This window comes from Pogoniulus pusillus, chromosome 4 (genome assembly GCF_015220805.1).
Source record: "Pogoniulus pusillus isolate bPogPus1 chromosome 4, bPogPus1.pri, whole genome shotgun sequence".
NCBI classification, from domain to species: domain Eukaryota; kingdom Metazoa; phylum Chordata; class Aves; order Piciformes; family Lybiidae; genus Pogoniulus; species Pogoniulus pusillus.
Genome location: NC_087267.1, coordinates 17,173,688 through 17,197,516, shown reverse-complemented (window position 1 = coordinate 17,197,516; position 23,829 = coordinate 17,173,688). Strand labels below are relative to the sequence as shown.

Sequence of the window (23,829 nt, the reverse complement as noted above, 5' to 3'; positions counted from 1 at the left end):
AAGCCTCCTATGTAGTTTGTGGTTCTTTAGGTCTGCTGTGTATTTGGGGCCCACAGAAAAGCAGCCAATGTTATCTGTGTGCTCTGCTCTTTCCTCAGAGTGAGCTAAGGACAACTTGCAGCCAGGCATTGTAGTGTTTCCTGCAGTCAGCTCCCTGTAATTGAGCAGAGGGGAATCTTTTGGCTGTGGTTGGAGTGCTCAAGGAGTATGCTCTAACGTACCATTGTCATTTCCCTGGGTTTGCATGTTAGCCTTATTACATAACCTTTGTTTTTGCCTTCCAAAGGCAAGGAAGTCCTTTAGGCAGCCTGCAAGATTCATCCTCTGTGTCCATTCGTAGCCGTAGGGTGGGCAGGGGAAAGAAAAAGCTATTGTGTGAAGAAATAAGAGATGCTCAGTAAGATGTTGTGATGCATGCCACATTGTTGGAGGGGAGCAGTAGGAGCCCTGCTCTGAAGCACAGGGAACTCTTCACATCCACTCAAGTCCCTTCTCCACACTTTGTGCTGGCAGGAGCCTGTAGAGGCAGCCTCTTTACCAAAGGGTCCCAGCTGCCCAGGACAGGTCAGCCAGGGGATTTTTTAGTACCCAGCACTTGATGCTTCTCGTTTTTGTTTTCTGTCTTTCTACATTTGATGCTTTTACAGCTTCAGTTAACAAAGGCATCTCATTAAATCACAATCTCTGCTTTCAGTGACAAGAGACCCACAAAAAAAAATCACTCAAATGCAAACCTTTTGCACGTTGTGTGATTGAGGAAAGCTTGAAAAGGACATCTAAACACTTAAAAATCAGAAGGTCACTGGGAGGAGAAGTACCTAAGCTATACTTATTTGTTTTAGAAATGCCATGGTTATCAAACCAATATCCTTATTTTTGAGGATGCTGGCTCACTTTATAGAAGATTCAGGTTAGCAATGTTGACAGAGGCAAACAAAACTCATTCATGACATGAAATGGCTCTAAGCCACCTCTAAGCACCTTCCTGATTTGTGCTTTCTTTTGCTGATGGGATCTTTCTGAAGTGGTCACACAGAATCACCAGCACATGCACAGTGAGCTCACTGGATTTCATTTCCAGTTCCCCACTCTTCAAGACCTGACCTGTAGAATTGAGCTCTTGAACCCAGACTAAGGCTGCAATGTAGTTAGTTTCTCCTAAGCCTCTATCCTCATTAGAAGGCAAGGTTCCACAATATGCTTCAAGAGCAACCTGCAGTGTTTATCACTGCACAGACTAACCAGGCAAAACCTTATTGGTGTAGGCATCAAATTCCCCGGTGTGCTAGTTTGAAGCCAGCTAGAATGTTTTTGTGGGAAGAGCTAGATTACAGGCTGTGAAAGGAAAACAATGGTGAGGTCTGCTTCACTCATAGGCTTACTGAGAGATACAAGAAGGATCAAAACATAGATAAGGCACTTCTGCTGGGGAGTTCCGAGCTGCATCTCTCTCTCGAACCTCATCCTCCATTTCTCTGACTAATCCACTTTGCTTCCCAACCCCCTGGCCAAACCTCCATTCTTCCTTGGGACTGGGGTAAGGTTGAGAGGGGGAAGGTAAAGGGGTGGTTGGGAGCCCCCCTGGGGACTCAGGTTTCTGAGAGGGGTGTAGTGTCTCTGTATTACCTTTTACCTCGTATATTTCTGTATCTACTGTAAATATCTGCTTGTATATTGAGCTAAGCTGTAAATATAAGCTTCATTCTATTTCCAGAGCTGGCTGAGTCTAGTCTGGGTGATCTCCAAAGTGTGTGTGTGTGGGGCAGATAACACCCAAACCATCACACCCTGTATGCTCTGAACCTCCCATTTCTCCCTCACAATGGCGGGGAAAGGTTGTAGGAACTCTTGAGTACTTTCTCCTAATCTCACCTCAGGGGTGAGGAAATGAAGAGATTGCATCAGCAGGGAGTTACCAATGGTCACTCGTTTCTTTCTGCAGTGAGTGACCATGGCCTCTGCACTGTCAATTCAACATTTAGGACTTCTGTCCAATGACAAGGCAAAGGGCAATGGCTGCAAGCTCAGGCAGAGGAGGTTCCACCTGGATCTCAAGAAAAACTCTTGCTCTGAGAGGGTGCCAGAGCCCTGGAGCAGGCTGCCTAGAGAAGCTGTGCAGTGCTCTTCTCTGGAGACTTTCAAAGCCCACCTGAATGTGATACTGTGTGACCTGTCCTAGGTGATCTGCTCTAACAGAGGGGTTGGGCTGGATGATCTGTGGAGGTCCCTTCCAGCCCCTAACATCCTGTGATTCTGTGAACTAAGTTTCAGTCTGTGCAGCCCTATCTAAGCATAAACAGATTCCTACTGAATCAAGGAGTAGCAGCAGTCAGCTCCTCACCTGGGGCTTGCTTCTCCCAGGTGCTGGCACACTGCTGCAGCTGGACAGTGCAATTGTGCCTGTGCTTGCCTTCAGCAGGAGCAGAGCATTTAGTGCAGATTGCTCACTGGCCTGACAGTGCAGATAATCTTGGAGGAAGGATATGCCCTTGCAGCACTGGGCCTTCCAAATGGCTGTGTAGATCTAGCTGCTTCCACATCTCTGCACTTAATCTGAGGAGCTAACCCAGAATTACCATTTCTATCACCTTCCCTCCCCACACAATACATCACCTCTTTTTTGGGGGGAAGAAACACTTCTCAGAATCCTCTTTCTTTAAAGACATGAAACAATCCATTTTCCATTATACTGGCATCTCTCTCCATGGGAATTGCAAGGGAAGGAGCTCTGCCAAATGTTCTGCTTTTTCTTTCTCTTAACACATGTTGCCTTGAATCAGTGAGAGGTCTCCTATGCCCAAACCTGATTAAAACTCATATAAGTTAAGTCTTTTTGAGCTGAGTGCATGTTATAAAAGCTGCTGTGAGTCAACAGCAATTTTACAGTCATAGTTTTGTGTGGTCCTCGTTTGGAGAGTATTAGGCATAAAGTTGTCATACTGCATCTCTAATGGGTGCACTCAGTAGCTGTAATTTATGGGGCTCATTGCCTTTTGAGAATGAAGTCATGTAGTGTATCAGGGGTGCCCTGCAAATGAAGCAATTAAATTTTGTCATCTGTCTTCCAAGGTGTCCCGAGTGGGAGTAAGAACAAACATGGGGGAATGCGCAGCGGAGGGCGGGAGAGAGGTGATTGGATTCTGTCAGTTGATCAACACTTACAACACTCTTTCTAAAGTCTTTAATTGAATTTCATTTGCTGAAGCCCAGTGCCATGTCTGGAGGCAAGCAGCACATCTTTTCCTTGCCAGTTCTATTTATGTGCTCGTGAACTAGATCATTGTAATGAGTACGGATGGGCAATAACTACAAAGTTATTGCATAATTTTTCAAAATTTTATGATTGCCTTTCCTGCTTCCTCTGAGAAGAATGGCTCCACTGTACAGCCTGCAGACCATTCACTGTATCTTTCATACTTTTTACCACTTCAGCAGATTTTAATTTATTTGAGACACACTAGAAGTGGTAGGTAAATAATCTACAGAAAGAATCCGATTTATAAGACAAGGAAGACTTGAGCCAATATTAAGTTGCTTTGGAGATCACTTGGTAAATGCAGGTCTAGGATTTTTTGTCGTTCTGACTTGGCAGCAAAGGGCAATGGATGTGTGTGGGGAGGAAGTCAACTGAAAGCCACCCACCGCCAGCTTTATGGACTATAGAACGGGTTTGTAACAGGATGACTGCTTGGATGGAAAGCGGTTTTGTACCATTCAGAGAAACATCCAGACCTGTTAGCAGAATTTCAGTACTCTTTCACAGGGATGGTGCAGGCTTGCTTTGCACCCTGGCACTAGCTGGAGTAGTCTTGACCTGTAACTTGCATTCTTTTTTTCTCCTTGCTCCAGTCTGATACGTTCTTCTTCCACTTCTGAAGTGATTGAGTGGAGCACTTCACTCTGAGCACTTCACTCTAAACTTACTTCTGAGAGTATGAGCCATCTCTCATTGAAACTGATAGAAGTGTTTGAGTGAATAAAATGAGTTCTGGAGCTGTCCATAGAACAAGTGGGTTTAAATCCTGGCCATGCTGAAGCTGATGGCAATTAAAAAGTGGAACTTGGTCTCAGTCGTAACAAAGTCTGCTTCCCCTTGAAGGCAGAGCAAAGTGCTTTTGAATCACTTAAACTAGTCCAAGCACAAGAGTGTAGTCCTCAAGACCACCAGTAATGAACTGTATGAATGCCACTTAAGCTGCTCTTTGAAACCCATTCTGGGCCTGGTTTATCTTTACATTTGACTCTCAAATACAAAGACCTTAGACCTCAGCGTTCAGAAATGTCTCATTAGAGACACTGTTCTCAGAAAGATCCTTGCATCTAACAGTCTTGAACTTCTCAAGTTGCTTCATGATATGTAATAGAAACTGTGGCTACCTCAGCTACTCTTTGTGACTGAAACATCTTTTTGTTGATCACACTTTTACAGTGCCTATACTGCCGAATCACACTTTAGGGATGGCAGTCTTGTGTATATTTCTCTTTCTGAAGGAAACTACCAGGGCTGGTAATGGATTTTGGTGTGAAAAATGTTTTGGTAAGCTGGCTTTGCAGCAGAGAGTACACTGCATGTTCATCCAGCAGTATAAGATTTTTTTTGTTGCTGTTCTTGTCTACTTTTTATTCAAACCTGGGATGCAAAAGACCACATCTCGCTGTTTTGTTTGTTTGCTTGAGGGTTTTTCTCCCCATATTTTTTTAATTTTATTATCTATGATCATTATAAATTTGACCCATGGTACCTACTTTGAATAAAGGGCATCTGCTGTGTTTTGTTCGCCTTTCCCTGCAGCATGACTCCAGCTTCGCTGGCTGAATTGTCTGAGCAAACCACAAGCACATACTTTGCCCTGTGCCAGCAAATTCATGGCACCATTGTGAACAGAGCCAAAATCTGTTTTGACATGTTGTTTGATTTGTGCTGTTTTTCATTCTAATCAACAGCTTAAAGTTGGAAGAATTGAAGCCACCGGTTTCACAGGCCTTCAGTGGCCTCCTGTCCTTTGACTGGAATCTTTCCTTCTCCAACCTGGGCTGCACATAGGGCAGAGGAAGGTAAGTCTGCCTAACCTTCACTCCTCCTCCAAACACCCAACCTTGCATAATCAGCATTTCAAATCACAAGTAGATAACCCTTTCCTTCATACCAGGTCACAAGCATTTTATATTCCTGATGGCCTCGAAAGATTCAGTCTTGCTTTTCCGTCTTTTTTAGTGCTTTGGCATAGTTAGTTCTTTCAGCATATGGAACCACTTCTACCTCCTTATCCCCTGTACACACTTCGCCACTCAACATGATGATATGTGACCACTCAACTCATAAACAGGAGTTAGGGAAACAGAAGTTAAACCACGGGCACCAAAAGTGGTTTTGAGAATGCAAATGTGGAAAAAGTGGGATACTGCACAGGCATGTGGTTTGTTGCCATCTGCCCAGCACTCTGCATGTGTGAGCAGAGTCACCCGAGGTTCCAGTTGAATGGATTTGGGGTTTTCTTGCTGGTAAAACACTCTGTATTTTGGCTTGGAAAATATGGTTGCTTCCCTCCCCATGGGGACATTACAGGTGCTGCATACTGCTATTATGGTTGATCTTTTGCAATAAAGATACCACACAAGCTAGGATACTAAACAGGCAAGAGGGCTTGGTGCTGCTGGAGTGCCTGTGGTCCTGCATCCATCTCCTTCCTCCTGGAGCCCCACCTAGTGGCTCTGTCCTCCCGCACATCGGCCATGCCTCCTGGCTGAGGACCTGTGCATGTGAGTTATGCATCAATAAGGGCAGTCATGGAACCATGGAGTGGATTGGGTCAGAGAGGGCCAACCCCTTCACCGTGAGCAGGAACATCTTCAACTAGACCAGGTTGTTTGAAGCCCTGTCCAGCTTGGCTTTGAATGTTTCTGTGGGTGCCTCTCTGGGCAGTTGGGCAACCTGTGCCAGTGTTTCGCCACCCTCGCTGCAAAATATTTCTCCTTATCAAGCCTGAATCTCCCCACTTTCAGTTTAAAACCGTCCACCCCTGTCCTGTCTCAGTGTGTAAGCAATGTATCCCCTGCAGGTCTGTGGCATGGGGCACATGTCAGAAGCTGGTGTTGTTTGGGTGCTGTTTTAGCTGGTGTGCATGGGCAACAAACTCACTCTACAGGGCTAGGGAGGGACACAGCTGAGGCAGCGTAGTCTGCTAGGTACGTGGGAAATGTCACCTCCTGGGTGGGCTGCTGGGCACAGCAACAAGCCGCTCAAGGGGAATGCTGATGTCGCTCTAGGGATGCCTTAGAGCTGGCTGGTAGGGATTGCTGAGCTGCTGGCCAGCTCAAGGGCTGTCTGTAGCGCTGCTGTGTGAATTTGCCTCAAAACTGAGCTAACTTCTCAGAAAACTCATGCCCAGTAGATGCTGACTGGCTCTGTGGTGCCACCGGGGCTGTGCATCTCTGAAAAGGAGTTAAAGTTATGTGGACTAGAACGGTGCAGTGCATGCCAGGAGGGGGGAAAAGGGATAGCTGGAAAAGGAAGGAAGTTGTAGATGTCCATCCCATAGATGAGCATGGAGAGATGAGTGTTTCTTTCTTAACTGTTTTTTGTTCTTTTATTTTTTCATTAACTCAGAGTTGTCATTGAAAAATCTGTTTAAGATTATTAATCAGAGGAAGAAGACTGTCTAAGGTGATGGGAGAATGTAGGACTTAGTGGAGTAGCTGCTGAGGTGTGTGGTGTCTAATGAAACATGGATCTCACAAGAAGCTGCTGAAACAGCCTTGCTTTAGGGAAGCAGTGGTTGGGGCACCTCTTGTCGCAGCAGCAGTGCTCAGCTTTAGACTCCAACTCTTCCAGCTTGAGCTTGCCACCCAGCAAAGGTAGTCCTGGGAGCATCTCTCAGTATCAGCGCTCAGTGCCCTGTCTTTTGACAGTCAGCAAGTATTTCAGCTGAGACACTTCATCATAGTCACTTCTTTGGAGGGAGAGGTTAACTGGACACAGGAGAATAAAGCAGTGTGATGCACCTGAAGCAGGCAGAGCTGTTTCAGAGGAGTGCTGGGCCCAAGCATTGGTCAGAAGTAGGGAGATAAGTCAAATGCCTGACCTGGTTTTGGAATCTAACACCAGAGGTGTTAGCAGCAGAGTGCATGGGCAGACTATAATCAGGATTGTAATTAATTGGAGGTTGCAATTAATCAAGAGCTGCCTCAGGCTATGGAGGACACGTGACAAAAGTCCAAGGGATCTTCTCTTGCCACTCATACTCCTGTCTTGGGGTGACAATCTGCATGGTTTCTAAAGCTGCTGCTCATCAAAGCCTTTGAGGTAACCAGAGCCTTCCACCATACAAAGGTCTAGTGAAGCAGGGAGTTGGGCAGCTGCAGTTTGTAGGGTTAGGAGCTCAGGTCTGCTGCTGACAGCCTTTGTCCAGATCATTTCATCCTGTGTCATAGTATCCCACTTGCAGAAAACAGTGCTAATATTATTTAACTACCTCATGGAACTGAATTGCAGCTTAATTAATGGTTTGCAAAACACGTTGAAATGCTCACTTGAAACAAGCAAAGGATAATTAACGTCACATATTTACTTAGTGAACTTTCCTTGCCAGGTGCAATCTTCCTGAAATTCCCCTTGCAGTAACTGTTTATGCTGTCCTAGCAAAAATAAAATGGTTCAGTCAGCCATCTCCTCTCTGTGAGGAGACTAGGGGCTGCAGGAATCAGGTGATTGAAACTTGAGGAGAGTAGCTGCCGAGATGAGGAGCAGACATGGTCCTGGACAGGGTAGGGATGATGAGCAGATGCCTTAAGTGTGCCCGCTCCCTCAGGGGCAAGTGCATTGTACTAGGCAACCTGCATGGCACAGCTAAGAGGCTGTTGTTCAACCTGAGCTTGTCCAAGGCAGACTCTGGTTCTTCTGTAGCACTGCTGCTCCTGTCTGTCTTCCACAGGATTGCTGCTGGTGCCTCATGGGTGTAGTGCTGTCATCATCTAGAGAGCAAGGCCTTCAGTGATGACTTGTTTCTATGAGAGATTTCATACCTTCCCCACACAGCAACAGTGGATAAGGGAAGGGCAACTGACATTACCTGCCTGGACCTGAGTAAGGCTTCTGACTGTGTCCCACACGATATCCTGGTCACCAAACTGGAAAAACACAAACTTGATAAGTGGAGCACTGCTGGCTAAGGAATTGGCTGGATGGTGGCACAGAGTGTTGATCAAGGGCACAATGTCCATCTAGAGACCAGTGCCAAGTTGCATCCCTTAGGGGTCAGTGCTGGCACCAGTGCTGTTTAACATCTTTGTCAGTGATATGGACAGAAGAATTGAGTGCACCCTCAGCAAGTGTGCAGGTGACACCAAGCTGTGTGGCACAGTTGATTTGCTAGAGGGCAGGGATCCATCCAGAGGGACCTGGAGAGGTGTGCCCAGGCCAACCTCATGACATTAAACAAGGCCAAGTGTAAGGTTCTGCAACTGGGTCTGTGCAGTCCCAAGCACAAATCCAGACTGGATGGGGAATGGCTGAGAGCAGCCCTGAGGAAACGGACCTGGGGGTCTGGGTTGATGAAAAGCTCAACATGAGCCTGCAGTGTGAGTGCAGCCCAGACAGCAACTGTGTGCTGGGCTGCAGCAAGAGCAGTGTGACCAGCAGGGCAAGGGAGGGGATCCTGCCCTTTTACTCTGCTCTCATCAAACTCCACCTGAAGTCCTGTGTGCAGTTCTGGAGCCCTCAGCACAAGAAGGACATGGAACTGCTGGAGCAAGTCCAGAGGAGGGCCACAAAGATGATCAGAGGGCTGGAGCACCTCTGCTATGAGGATAGGCTACAAGAGTTGGGGTTCTTCAGCCTGGAGAAGGTTTCAAGGAGATCTTACAGTAGCCTTTCAGTATCTGAAGGGGGCCCACAGGAAGGCTGGGGAGGGACTATTGACGAAGTCTTGTAATGACAAGATGAGGGGTAATGGGTTTAAACTGGAAGAGGGGAGATTTAGATGTCAGAAAAGGGCTGTTTACAGTGAGGGTGGTGAGACAGGATGCCCAGGGAGGTTGTGGATGCTCCCTTACTGGAGGTGTTCAAGGCCAGGTTGGATGAGGCCTTGAGAAACTTGTTCTAGTGGGAGGTGTCCCCACCTATGGCAGGAAGTTGGAACTGGATGATCCTTGAGGTCCCTTCCAACCTGAACCACTCTATAATTCTCACTGTGCTTTCCAAATTTTGATGAACATGCAATGATGGCTTTCAGCCTAGGACTTGAAAAATCTTGTATCAGGATCACTATTACCATAATAAAGTTTCTACCTTCTCCCAGGAAAAGACAGACCCCAGAGTGCAGCTTGGTGTGGCAGCTGTGATTGTGCAATGAGTGTAGTGCATGTGATGCAGCCCTCAAAGCAAAGGAGGCAGCCAACAAGGAAACACAGCCTAGCTGGGAGTCTTTGAGGACTCTGAGTTCTAGGAGTGCCTGCAGTGTTGAAGTGAAGGCTAAGTGCTAAATTTGGCTTGAAGGAGGAACAAATAATTTTCGTAAGGAATCTGTTTATTCTTGGATAGGGCTGTGCAGACTGAAACTTAGTTCACAGGATGTTAGGGGCTGGAAGGGACCTCCACAGAGTCCAACCCGTCCGTCAGAGCAGATCACCTAGGACAGGTCACACAGTATCACATTCAGGTGGGCTTTGAAAGTCTCCAGAGAAGAGCACTGCACAGCTTCTCTAGGCAGCCTGCTCCAGGGCTCTGGCACCCTATCAGGGCAAGAGTTTTTCTTGAGATTCAGGTGGAACCTCCTCTGCCTGAGCTTGCAGCCATTGCCCTTTGCCTTGTCATTGGACAGAAGTCCTAAATGTTGAATTGACAGTGCAGAGGCCATGGTCACTCACTGCAGAAAGAAACGAGTGACCATTGGTAACTCCCTGCTGATGCAATCTCTTCATTTCCTCACCCCTGAGGTGAGATTAGGAGAAAGTACTCAAGAGTTCCTACAACCTTTCCCCGCCATTGTGAGGGAGAAATGGGAGGTTCAGAGCATACAGGGTGTGATGGTTTGGGTGTTATCTGCCCCCCACACACACACTTTGGAGATCACCCAGACTAGACTCAGCCAGCTCTGGAAATGGAATGAAGCTTATATTTACAGCTTAGCAGAATATACAAGCAGATATTTACAGTAGATACAGAAATATACGAGGTAAAAGGTAATACAGAGACACTACACCCCTCTCAGAAACCTGAGTCCCCAGGGGGGCTCCCAACCACCCCTTTACCTTCCCCCTCTCAACTTTACCCCAGTCCCAAGGAAGAATGGAGGTTTGGCCAGGGGGTTGGGAAGCAAAGTGGATTAGTCAGAGAAATGGAGGGTGAGGTTCGAGAGAGAGATGCAGCTCAGAACTCCCCAGCAGAAGTGCCTTATCTATGTTTTGATCCTTCTTGTATCTCTCAGTAAGCCTATGAGTGAAGCAGACCTCACCATTGTTTTCCTTTCACAGCCTGTAATCTAGCTCTTCCCACAAAAACATTCTAGCTGGCTTCAAACTAGCACACCGGGGAATTTGATGCCTACACCAATAAGGTTTTGCCTGGTTAGTCTGTGCAGTGATAAACACTGCAGGTTGCTCTTGAAGCATATTGTGGAACCTTGCCTTCTAATGAGGATAGAGGCTTAGGAGAAACTAACTACATTGCAGCCTTAGTCTGGGTTCAGGAGCTCAATTCTACAGGTCAGGTCTTGAAGAGTGGGGAACTGGAAATGAAATCCAGTGAGCTCACTGTGCATGTGCTGGTGATTCTGTGTGACTACTTCAGAAAGATCTCATCAGCAAAGGAAAGCACAAATCAGGAAGGTGCTTAGAGGTGGCCATGAATGAGTTTTGTTTGCCTCTGTCAACATTGCTAACCTGAAACTTCTATAAAGTGAGCCAGCATCCTCAAAAATAAGGATATTGGTTTGATAACCATGGCATTTCTAAAACAAATAAGTATAGCTTAGGTACTTCTCCTCCCAGTGACCTTCTGATTTTTAAGTGTTTAGATGTCCTTTTCAAGCTTTCCTCAATCACACAACGTGCAAAAGGTTTGAGTGATTTTTTTTGTGGGTGTCTTGTCACTGAAAGCAGAGATTGTGATTTAATGAGATGTCTTTGTTAACTGAAGCTGTAAAAGCATCAAATGTAGAAAGACAGAAAACAAAACCGGTGAAGCTGCCAAAACTGTGACATCTGCCTGTTGCACCCCACGTTTTGGATCCCCTACCTCTCTTGATTTGTAATCCCCAGCCCTGGGTGGGAGCTCACAGAGGCAAAGCCTCTTCAGCACAGGGACACAGGAATGTGGAACAAGATGGGAGCCCAGAGCTAACCTCCTGACAAAGCATCAAGTCCCAGCTTCCCTCGCAGCAGGTTCTGCCTTACTCCAGCATCAGCTGTGATGAGATCAAAGAGACTGCCTGCAGAAGGAGTTATTAATCTGGGTAAGGCTGAAACAGATCTCAGGTTGCCTCTGAATTCAAGCACAATTCAGGGCACTAAGGTCAGATTTGTCCCTTTCTTTGACTTAAGCCTCTTACAAAGCAAAAGTGCCCTCTGATGTTGTTCATGAAATAGAAGGGCTGCATGGTCTAGCAAAGCTCCTGATAGCTGCAGGTGTATTTTTCTTGGGAAGCTAAATTGCTAGAGAAACAAAAGTTTTGGTTAGTTTAATTTGGCAAGACAAAAATGCCGTCCTAGGAGAAGGCTTTATTTAGAAACTCTGTTTTTCCCCTGTTAAATTATATATTTTGCTGAAAAAAAAAACTTTAAAGGGTCAAAAGTTCACAAGAGACTTTTTTTTCCCTGTTTATAGTAGGAAAAAATAAATTAATTCCTCATTGGGCAGGGCACTGCATAGATGAATTTGTTGTCAGAGGGTATGCTGAACCCCAAAGGGATATCTCAGTAGTTGCTGTGCTATAGTTTTCAATTGTCTGTGTAACACATTTGCCTAAAACTCAGCCTGAGCCTGGAGGCTCAGTGCAAAGGAAAGGGAATTTCTTGCTTCTACCAAACACCTCAGCTTTGCTAACATGAGGGGTGCAACCTGTCAGCTTACCAACTCTTCCCTTCCCTTAGTGCAGTGAGGTCTAATGATTTTAATTGCCGACATTTCCTTAGCCTAAGATATGTTCTTCACTGTTGGAAGCCTGATCATGACACTGCTCTAGACAAAGCCAAAATCCTTCAGCTGACATTATGGGCTGCTAGGTGACAACTTGAAACCAGGAGACAACTGGAATACAAAGCCTTCGTGTGTGACCAATGAGCAAGGTGTCTGCAGGGTAGATTTAGTAGGGGAAAAAAGAGGGTCACTTTGGAGTGACTGACTCCCAGGTGAAGTATAGGCTGGATGTTAGGAGGAAGTTCTTCACAGAGAGAGTGATTGGCATTGGAATGGGCTGCCCAGGGAGGTGGTGGAGTCACTGTCCCTGGAGGTGTTCAAGAAAAGCCTGGATAAGGCACTTAGTGCCATGGTCTAGTTGACTGGTTAGGGCTGGGTGCTAGGTTGGACTGGATGATCTTGGAGGTCTCTTCCGACCTGTTTGATTCTATGATTCTGTGTTCCTCTGTGATGTCCTCCAGGCGCTCCTGCTCTAGCAGGAAGGTTGTACTAGATGATCTTCAGAAGTCCCTTCCAACCACTATTGTTCTGTGATTAATCTGACTTTTTATGCACAACTTGAGTTCACAGAAACAAAACAATTGCTGCATCTGATGATTTTTAATGTGGCTCTAACAGTAGAAATTCCCCTAGCACACACAATTTGTCTCATACTGGGTACTTTGGCTGCAATAATACTGCAAGACAGGCTTTGGCAATCCAGAGAAAGCCCAATAAAAAACAAAATTTGGCTTCTTTGACTGTCTTAGAAAACAGTTACAAAAAAGTCATCATCATTACAGGCACACACTGGAGCAGAGGAAGTTTTGTGTGAACATGGGGAAAAATATCTTTGCTCTGAGAGTGCCAGAGCCCTGGTACAAGCTGCTCAGAGAGCTTGTGGAAATCTTTCTCTGCAGACTTCCAAAACCCTGCTGTGTGATCTGGCCTAGGTGATCCTGCTCTGGCAGAGAGGTTGGACTGCATGACTTCTGGAGACCCCTTCCAACCCCTAACATTCTGTGGTTCTGTGATCTAACTCTGTGAGATAGACATATATAAGCAAAAGAGAGTCTAGAGGAAAGGGGAAGAGCACAATATAATGAACAAACCGAGTCCACCATGTGAATTGCAGCAAATATTGCTCTGTGTGCCACATGTGCCTGCTGGGACAAGTGAAAATGACTTGAGTCTGCTGCTTCTGGCCTCCAGATGGTCAGTTCTGGGGGCAGGTTCACTGCACAGAGTATAGCAAGAAGATTCATTAGAGCATCCAAAAATAAACCTGTGTAGGAAAACACAGTGAGCACTTGGAAGGCCAGTTAAGAAGAGTACAGGATAAGACTTCTGGCCCTTTGCATGAATGGCAGGAATTCTCTGTGCCACTCTCTGGTCAAACCAGGGTGAATGTCATGGGAAGCTGCTCGCTCGTGACTTGGGAGAACCTGGAGCTCTCTCTGAGAGAGAGCTGTGACCTTTGGCGGGCAGCTGGGAGGTATTGCTGTGGGTGGTTCCTCAGTTTATATTTCTTCAGAGAATCCTCAAATGTTTCAAGCAGCTCCAGCCAGCTTGGGTGACCTGCCAGCCTTTGCAATTCCCACTGTACAGCAGGTGAAACAATACAAAAAGTATTGAGTAAGGAATATTAATCTGTGTGCAGAGCTGCTTAATCAACGGTAAATAAATAGGGCTGCTCCGCTCCTTTGAATCCCACCCGCTGGTGTTTAGCTCTGTGTTTTTAGTGGCAGCACAGCTCCCTGAGCTCTGGGCCCAATGAAATCATGAGATATTTTTTAAAAAATAAAAATAATCTGGGCTGGGGTTTCAAAAGGGTGTGGTGGAACAGCCAGGGTGAAAAGTTTTATGGTGTACCAGTAGGCAAATGGGACCTCCTGGCAATCGCTTTGCTGCCTCATCAGTGAACACTGCTTTTTCTCAGAGGTGCTTTCTCACTGCCTCAGTTTTGCAGCTTCCTGTCTCAGAACTAGTTTCTGCCTTTCCCCAGCAAGAGAGCAAAAGCTGTCCCATCTTGTCTCTCATCTTCTGAAGGAACTTGTCTTGGCACAGTGGCTGAAGCAGACAGAATGCCACAGTTTTAAATGTGAAATGCAATCGTTGCCCTTGTTAAGTTTAATTCTGTGCTAGTTTGAAGCAGGCTAGAATGTTTTGGTGAGAAGAACTAGATCATAGGCTGTGAAAGGAAAACAATGGTGATGTCTACTCCCCTCAGAGTCTTGCTGAAGAAGAAAGGAAAACATTAGATAACGCTCATGCCATTTTGTGACACTCTGCTTTGGGCTTCAGACTGAGCTGCATCTCCCTAACCTCACCTGCCACTCACCTTTGCTTCTTAACCTCTTGGCTGAACCTCTATTCTTCCTTAGGACTGGGGTACAGTGTGGGGGGGCAGGGTACACCCAAACCATCCCAAACTCCACGTGGCAGAGGGGCTGAAAGGACATTAACAAAGTAGCATCTGGCCTGCCTGAATCACAGGTTGAAGATGTGGTGTTATCTGAAGAAGAAAAGAGTGGTAGAGGGGATGTGAAATTTGTAGAGGGAAAGCTTCAGGGGAAGATGGTAAGGGAAGAGAGGGTAGAGTTTCTATCTGATGAAGAGGAGGGAAGAGGAATCCCAAAGCAAACCTTAGACACAAAAGCAATCTGACAGCACAGATCGGCCCCTTCAGGCTCTATTTTCTCTCCGCTTCACCTGGGCAAGGGGTGGGGTGAGTGCTCTACCAGCTGCGCAGGACAAACCGAAGTCAGCAAACCAGAAGAGCCCTTCAGTGCTTTGCTCGTGGCAGTTTGTGACCAGGTTTCAGAGCCACAACTCCTGACCTGTCTCCTTCAGTGCTATGTTGCTGTGGGAAATATTTGCAAATCAGTAAATTCAGTACAAATGTAGGGCTTGGTGGTTTATTTCTTTGCAGTCTGTGTTCTCACCTCTTTACTTTGTTGGGGTTTTCTTGCCCTCAGCCACAATTGTGAGGCTGTGGCCTCATACCTAGGCATGACAAAGTCTATAGCAGAGGCAGGACTGGAGGGATGACATTTTATGAGCGAGAAGGGGAGAATTGAACATTCATTTGCATTTCACTGCTGTTGTGGGCAAGTGTCTCATTTTTAAGAAGCATTCCTCAAGTGCAGCATTTTTGTGTTGGCTGATGTTGGTATCAGTGAAATTCGATGATGGTGCTTAAAACATTTCAGTTATTTTTGGTGAATTGGGCATCATTTTCGTTTGAGGGGAAAAAAAGCCATAGTGGTTCCAGGCAGCTATTTCTTCTGAATTCCCTGGAGTATATTCTTTTTCTCTAGGCAGGAAACTCTAACAACTCCAGGTGAATGGGCCAAAGGAAAGCAGTGGTTTTGTACACTTCCCTAACATTCATGTGGCTTGGGCCATTCCAGAAGCTTGGAAGTCTTGCTTGGGGACTCTGAAACTTGCATTTTCAGAGCACTCAACAGACATTTTGGATAGATGACAACCCCCTATTTTCCCTAAAGCCCTTCTTTCTAGCTTTTCCATTAGTATTTACTCTCTGCAGTCTCCACATGTCACAGCAGGGCTGGGCACGTTCCTTTGCTGCCGAAGCTGTCAGTCAGAATTGCTGGCTGGCTTGCTTGTTTCTGCATTGTCTCTCCAGTCCATCCTACAGTCTCCAGATGCACATTAAGTCAGAGAAGTTGTGGAGTCTCCTCTGGAGACTTTCAAAACCCACCTGGGTGCATTCTTGTGTAAACTACCCTAGGGGGTCATGCCTTGGCTGGGAGGTTGGACTCGATATCTGGAGGTCCCTTCCAACCTCTGAAGTTTTGTGATTAAAGCTGGTGGCAAGGCTCGTGTCCTTCAAGCACTGCATCTTTTTTTCTGTGCAGCCTCTCTGATACTGATGTCTCCCTTCATGTGGGTCTGGCCTTGTTTGTCTCATGTTTGGCTTCCTTCATGGTTTCTGGCCTTCCACATCTAGTTAGAGATCTTTGGCTTCCTTTTCATGCACTTATGGCGAGTAAGTGCTAACATACTCAAACCTGGGGTGGAGCAGACACCAACTGCCTATTGCCACTCAGAAAGGAAGGTTCTGGTCTAGCAGGGCAGATCAAAATGAGATCTTGGACACTCTTACTGAATACATCTGACTGCTATTCCAGCTCTTCTTCTCCAGTGTCAAAAGTAACACACTTTCCCCAGGTTCTTACCTTATTCCCACCGTCCTGCACGCAACACTTCTTTCTTATGAAACTGATGATTTAAAGTGCTCAGAACTAATTTCTTAAGGATATAAGCCAGTTAAGGAAGCTTCCAAGCTTTCTGTAGTTTTAGTTTATTTTATTAAGCTGTGGTGGCCTGAAGAGAACTGCCCTCAATTCAGTTTAAAACCATCAAGAGAAAATAGAATGCCCTCAGACTGGGACTTTAAGTAAACCTTCTATGAACTTGGAGTATCAGAAGAGGTCTGAGATTTGGCTGTGATTTCTCCTGTGCTTTTATTCACTGGAGCACCACGCTCCTTGGATACCTGTCTCTCCTACCAGATCTTTCACCTAGTGTGCATTCTTCAAAGGTGCTTTTGCAGTCAGAACCTTCTTCTTTCTTTGACAAAGACAAGAGCAATTTAGAAGTGTGGACACGTGATGCAATTCCAAAACTGTGACTAACAACAGAATCATTGTATTAGTTCATCTTGTTTCACTCAGCTGTACTTGGGCCACTTGTTGGTTGGCACAGCGTAACCTGTCTGGGTCACGATTAGCACTCACTTGAGCACAACAGTCAAGTGTGTCTAGTAGGTAACTCCAGCTCTGTTGAATGTGCTAATTCCTGAAAGACCAGAGGATTGTGTAAAAGAATGGAAAAGCAAGGATCATCTTAAAGCCAGCTCTCAAAAGTTACATTGACGTTGTCCAGGGAAGGACTTATCTTCTCTCTGAGAATTAGTCTAATGCAGATGTGTGGGAATACTTAAGCCACATGTGGCATCTGTTGAAAATAAAGATTTATTTTGGCCAAACTGGCTGTATTAGCAGATAGAGACCCAGCTTTGAACTAGATCTTAGTTCATAGCCTGCTGCTGCCTTGGGATTAATTTCAGAATTTCTGTTTGTTTTTAATATGCAGAAATTACTTGCAGCTGATTTATTCAGATTTCTTTATTCATCAAACAGGCACTACTGAAAAGAGAATGGAAAGTCAGAAAAGAAAATTTCAGTTATTTTAGATTAAAACTGAAACTAAAGAGCTGTAGTTGATATAAAGAAGGGTTGTCCTGATCTGGCAAACATTAACAGCTGTCTTGAGTAGAGCGGGAGGTTCATGCATGCTATGTCTTCACTGCAGAATGCTGTGTTGCTTTGTGGATGTGTTTGTGCCACACCAGTGTCTTCTTGGAAGCTTTACTGTGACAATGCACAGGCACGTTTTCAGTCTATGTCCCACTAGCTTTTGCTGTGACTCTCATTTCTCAAGGCATTCTTTAGCCTGTGAGACCATCTTTGTCCAGTCCACACAATCCCAGCCATCCCGGCTAGTCACGGGACCAAGACTGGCTCATTGGTGAAGAGCTTTTCATCCTTAATCATTTCTTAAGAGGCTTTTTAGATTGTTCAGATGCCCTTGGTAACTGGTCTGTCTGAAGACTTGCCTGTGTGGTCTGTATGAAATTAGTTCAAGACCTTAGATTAGCTCTATATGAAAAGATGCAGTTTTATTCAAGCTACCATTTGGGATATATGCAGGAAGGTTGTAATCTGAGGGGTTAGGCTCAGCTGTTGACAGGATTGTCTGCCTCTTTTCAGGGTGCATTTTCTGAGGAGATAGAAAGGGTAAAAGGGTTTATGTGTAGAATGATGAGAGGAATGTATTCTAAGGCTATCATTTCAGTCAATCATCTTGAAATGTAAAAGCTAGACTTGCTCTTGTTAGAGGACTGACCTGCCAGTCCATCACTCCTGAGCTGATGTTTTTCATCAGTAGCATATTCACAGTTGTCCTGCGTTAAGGTGGATCCCTCCCCCAGTGGAGTAAACTCACTACCACATGGATTTTTGGAAAGTCAGGAAAACTGAAATTGTATTTCTTGTAGTTTAAATGTGACAGTATAAGGAGAATAAACTACTACAGAAATATAATAAGGAAGACAGAGAAGGGGTCAGGCAGCAGCGAAGCAGCAGCAGCCAAAACAGCAGCGGGGGAACGTAGCAGTGGACACAGCAGAAGCATCAAGGGGGAAGGTCCAAGCTGTGCTTCCAGACATAGAGCTCTTGATGCTTCAATGAAATTATATTGACTTATCCATTGTTACCATTCTATGACCTATCCCTAGAAAGTTCACCTCTCCCCTCAGAGCTTCCACTTCTAAGTTTCTCTGTTCCAAATTTTTTTTAATGTCTGAGCTAGAAATCTAGCCATAACAGTACATTAAATTTAACAAGACATAAAGGAAGGAGACTAGACACTAACAAAAAAACAATTAATTGTGCTCTACATAGCGCTGTAGAGACAGGTGAGGTGAAGCTCATTGGGTTAGGTTTGCTTGAGAAGGTATGGGAAGGACTGGTTACACTTTGCTCTTTAGCTTCTTGGCCGCTTTGTTGCCCATAAGTTATTTCTAAGTGGAGGGTACCACGGAATGGCAGAGAGGGGGTCTTATTTTAATTTGCATTTACATTTCAGTAGGCAAAGTAAAACATTTGCCATAGTCCTTTTCGTGCTGAAGGAAACCTCACTGGCAAACACTTGAAGTGATCAAACAGATTCAGCAGTCTCATCTCAAGCTGACAGTTGGAGCAGTTCATAACTGTTAAAACCAAACACAGAACAGCCAGGAGACTTAGTAATTTACTGTTTTATTCTCACTCCTAAAATACTGACTCCATTTCAATCACAGCTGGAGACAAAGACAGCCAACAACAACACATCACTCCTAGCGTGATACCTTTTTATGTCCTCTTCTGGGATGCATCAAATGTTGATGACCAAATTATGACCCTTTCCACCTCCCTTCCTGCAAGTGTAGCCTTTTGCCAATAGCCATCTGCCAAGGCTTTAAAAAATGTGAAGCTCAGGATTATGCCTAAAATGTTAAACACCTTCCACACCATCAAACAAGATGGTTCAGCTGCTGCTGACTTCAAAGCTGTCAAGTACCTGGCACCTTAAAATGAAGATGGCAGTTAGGTATTGGTGCAAGTTGAATATGTTGGTGTCAGGTTGCTTCTCTTTGAAAGCTTCAAGCTGGTGGCCTTAACCCTGCCTTTGACTCTCTTTATCAAGGAGATGTAGCATTTTTAATAACTATTCCCTGCTTTTAATGGCAGCAAATCTGCACAGTAGAATCAGAGTCAAATTTTTAACAGTGAAAAGTGTGGAGCACTGTTTAGTTTCCAAAACTATGGTGTAGCTGTGGCTCAGCCATTGGCACATTCAATATTGCCCGGAAGGAAAGGGGACAGGAGGTATCACTGAAGTTCACAGAATTCTGACTGAGCTTTTGGGATCTATTTCATTCTGTTCTCATAAGCAGCCAAGCAGTGATAATGAATGATCTGACAAAAATGTCGAGGTAGAGCTTAAAGAATCACTAGAACACTCAGTTCAACAACCTTACCAGCCTTTTTGGTTCTGCAGAATTGAGTGGGGTGGGGTATGGGAATAAACTTAGTGTGAGGTTAGAATTAAATTTTGCTGTAGGTACTGCAGAAAAATCATCAGACTTCCTTCTTCCCTTTCAAAAATAGGCTGGGCTAAGGAGCAAGGCAGTGGTGAAAGCAAATAACCCAAACCTTCCCCAGTGAGGAGGCATATTGGCTTTGGCTCAGCGTTCACTCTCCCATTTGCTCTGCTCCAGTTAGTTGTGAGAACAGCTGTCCACAACCAGAAAATGTCATTTTGCCTCTTTCAAAAAGCAGGTCTAAGAAGTTGTGTGGAAAACTCAGTGTGTGGTCACTGAGATAGAACATCTTTGAAGGGCTTCAGAGGAGCAGGATTTAGGTTGTGGGGCAAAATCTGAAGTTCAGTAAAGTCAGAAGGCTCTTGACCTTTAAAGTTTCACACTTCTGTCTGCCATCTTGATATACTTCTCCCAGACGTTCCCAGAACAGAAGTAAACCATTCGCCACCCAAGGGACTTGTTAAAGCTATCCAATGGGGGGAAAGCAACAACAGAACAGTGTTTAGTGTCTGGAGAGTGCAAAAACCTCCTTGTAAATGACTTGGTGCAGGCTGCTCTTTTCACTCTGACAACTTCAGAGTCTGAAAAAAATCTGTGATGATATGAGTAAAGCCTCCCCAGCCAGCACCAGGAGGTGAATGTCCATGCATGCTGGTGGTGTTTTGGATACTGAAACCCTTTACTCAGGCAGCCAGCACCAGAACAAGAGGATACAGCCTCAAACTACACCAGGGGAAATTTAGGCTGGAGGTGAGTAGAAAGTTCTTCACTGAGAGAATCATTGGATACTGGAATGGGCTGCCCGGGGAGGTGGTGGAGTCGCCGTCCCTGGAGCTGTTCAAGGCAGGATTGGACGTGGCACTTGGTGCCATGGTCTAGCCTTGAGCTCTGTGGTAAAGGGTTGGACTTGATGATCTATGAGATCTCTTCCAACCTTGGTGATACTGTGATAGTGTAATGGTGCGGGGAATCACAGGATGTTAGCGGTTGGAAGAGACCTTCAGAGATTGAGTCCAACTCACCTGCCAGAGCAGGATCATAATCTAGTGCAGGTCACACAGGAACGCATCCAGACAGGGCTTGAAAGTCTCCAAAGGAGGAGATTTGGGGAGCCTGTTCCACTGTTCTATCACCCTTACATTAATGTTGTTCCTTATGTTGAGGTGTTTCTTGTGCTGTAGTTTGTACTCATTGCCCCTTATCCTGTCACAGGGTGCAACACAGAAGAGTTTGTCCCCTCCCTCTTGACCCCCAGCCCTCAGATATATATAAACATTGGTAAAGAGAAGACTTACAGGGGATCTCATCAGACTAAAAAGCCCCAGGTCCCTCAGTCTCTCCTCACAGGGCATGTGCTCCAGCCCCTTAATCATACAAGGTTTTATTCTTGGTGAAACAGTTAATGAATTTTTTTCAGCCTCATCTGTTCTATAGCATCCCTTGGGAATCTTGAATCTGGAAATGCCTGTCTTTATCAAGATGTTTTTCTCTCAATGAGATGCACATCAGTCTATCACTGCAGTGCCTCTCCAGAAACGGTGAGCTGCTCCCAGCTGGTGAGCTCTTCCAGGGCTGCTGTGACACTGCTCATCTGCACTCTAGTGTGGAGATCAGTTTGGTTGAGGGACTGGTTACATGTGCTGAGATACATGACACTGGTTTTGATTTAAAAATCATAACAGAGAAACCACTAACAACCTTTAAGCAACGCCTCTACTATTTAGAGTGCGTAAAAAGAAATTACAGAAAATTTGTAAACGACACAAAGCCCCACTAGAATGTTGGAATTTATTACAGCTGTGGGACTAGGAGTCAACTGCTTGAACTGAAAAGGCTTAAATTACTATGTTTTAATGAAGTTCAGATAAACTAATGACTCAAAAGCAGCAGCATATGATGGCTGTCCAGTAAAGTATCTGCAGTAGATGCTAGCACAATCACCCTAAGGATAGGCCTCTTCCTTAGCATGAAGAGCAGTTTGCAGTGTCAAAAGAAATCTGGAGAGCAAGCACGAGTGGATGACATCTGAGCTGAAGTCCTGCCACTGCAGGGAGACTGACTGCTCACAGAGGAGATAAGTTAGCCAGGAGCATCCTTTATGACACAGCTGAGAAACATCTGCCTGTTGCATTGCTCTGTCAGATGCCCATCATTAGACCATCAGTTCAGCTGCTTTATCAAGCACTGAAATGGAATTGGAATAGAATTGTTTAAATTTATTTGACACCTGCTATCCCTTTCATGTCTCCTCCCTTTGAACATGTTGTTTAGCTCTTTGCTTTACGTGATCAGGCACATGAATTCTTCCATTCATCCAGAGATTGCAGGATGAGATTGATCTTGTGTTACCTCGGTACAGTGTAAGGGTTTAAAAGGAGCAACAGAATGGGGCTGAGCTACCATCACCTTCATTTCTGCTGTAGAACAATATCGCATCAGGTCTATTTATGAGCATAGATCAGAGAAACTCAATAAATAGAATGTGGCTTTGAAGTAGTGTCATCTGCTGTAGCCAGAGGAGAAACGTAGCACAGAAAAGTGGATCAGTCCTGTGTTTGGATCATCTTATGGAAAACCATGGCCCTTCCATTCCTTTCTGTAGGAGCTCATACAGACATGAGAAGTGAATGTCTTAAGGGAAATTTTTGGACGGCTGAGCTATTTGACTCATTAGGTAAAAATTTCTGTGCCCACCCCAATTTCCTTCTCTCTTCTGCTCCACTCCCCGTTTTGAAAATGGCATGCTGAACCTAAAAAGGAAGGCTGCCTCCTGTTAAAACACAGCAAAAGGGGCAAGATCCCTGCAGAATCAAAGATGCTGTATTCCAGGATAACGTATCCCAGGCTGCTGTTGCTTGATTCGTTTTGTTTGCTTAGAAAGTGATGCAAACATTTGTAAGCTTTTCCTCAGGTGCAAACAGAAGGAAAATAACTATTCATTCAAAATCTGATTAAGGATATAAAGTCATTCATCCATCCCACGCTAGGCTGACTCAGCCTGGTCTGTAAAATCCATGCATGAGCTTAAGGAAGCCACAGGCTTACTAACACCCTAGTCCAGAAGCTTTATCTAAAGAGAATGTTATTTGGTTATTTCAAAACTATTTCATCTTTTTTTCCTATTCCCTATGAAGTATGAATTTCAGAGGACATGAAGGCATTTCAGGGTAAGTGCTTAATCTAAAGGCCAGATCTAAAAGGCATGTAGTCCCCTAACGGGCATTTGAATACTTTTCTTCCACTGGGAGATTACTGTTCTACATGCTGAGTGGCAAGCCAGTGACAATATCAGTAGGAGAGTTTCAAGTGGTTTTTACATGCACAGCTAGAACTTTAGATTGTTGTTTGGGGTTTTTCTTGCTGAGCCAAACTTCAGTAGTTAGCTTCCTTTTCTCCTAATCTGCAGCTGCTCGATGGTATATCCATCATCTTAATTACAATGTCACTTCTATACGTCATTCTCTTACACTAATCAGGAGCAGACCAAGTGAGAAATAAATTGCTCCACAGGGATGAGGTCTGTTGCTGTGAATGATATGTTGAATAGGACTGGAATTCAATGCAAGAGGCACAATGCTTGTTTGCACATGTTGAACTGATGTCATTTATCTGTGGGACATATTGCAGCTCTTTCTTGTGGTCATTGGTGGCCACAATCCAGCATCACTCTGCAGAAAGCCTGTGAGCAGAAAAGCAGTCCCACTGTTTCGACTATTGTCATTGACTTGCATGAAGCCAGTCACCCACCGTAGTGCTGGGATGAGCTGGGACTTAGCAGCTTGAAAGCAGAAGTTGGTCCACGGGCACTTGTCCCGGTGGTGCTTAATTTCTTACTAACAGACATTCTGCATGCCCTGTCTCCTAACTCTAGAGTTGCTCCAGACTCTTCCACCACCTTGAAGGATTTTCCCGAATGTGACAGTAATTGGTTCCACCTTGCTCAAACCACCCATTCCAATGATACCTTTTCAATCCTTTCCACCTCCTACTAACTGCTGAGAGCCTTGCAAGCTCAGCAAGAGATGGACAGTGCTGTGAGAGCTTC

General features: G+C 45.1%; 1 long non-coding RNA gene across 1 annotated transcript in view; it reads left to right on the top strand.

Annotated features, from left to right (window-relative positions):
* The first annotated feature begins 4,949 nt into the window (after positions 1–4,949).
* The window catches only part of LOC135175103 (uncharacterized), a 37,117-nt gene continuing 18,237 nt past the window's right edge, over positions 4,950–23,829 (top strand). The window contains exon 1 of the long non-coding RNA XR_010302239.1: positions 4,950–5,055. This is a non-coding gene — a long non-coding RNA (uncharacterized LOC135175103). The remainder of the gene's footprint in view (positions 5,056–23,829) is intronic.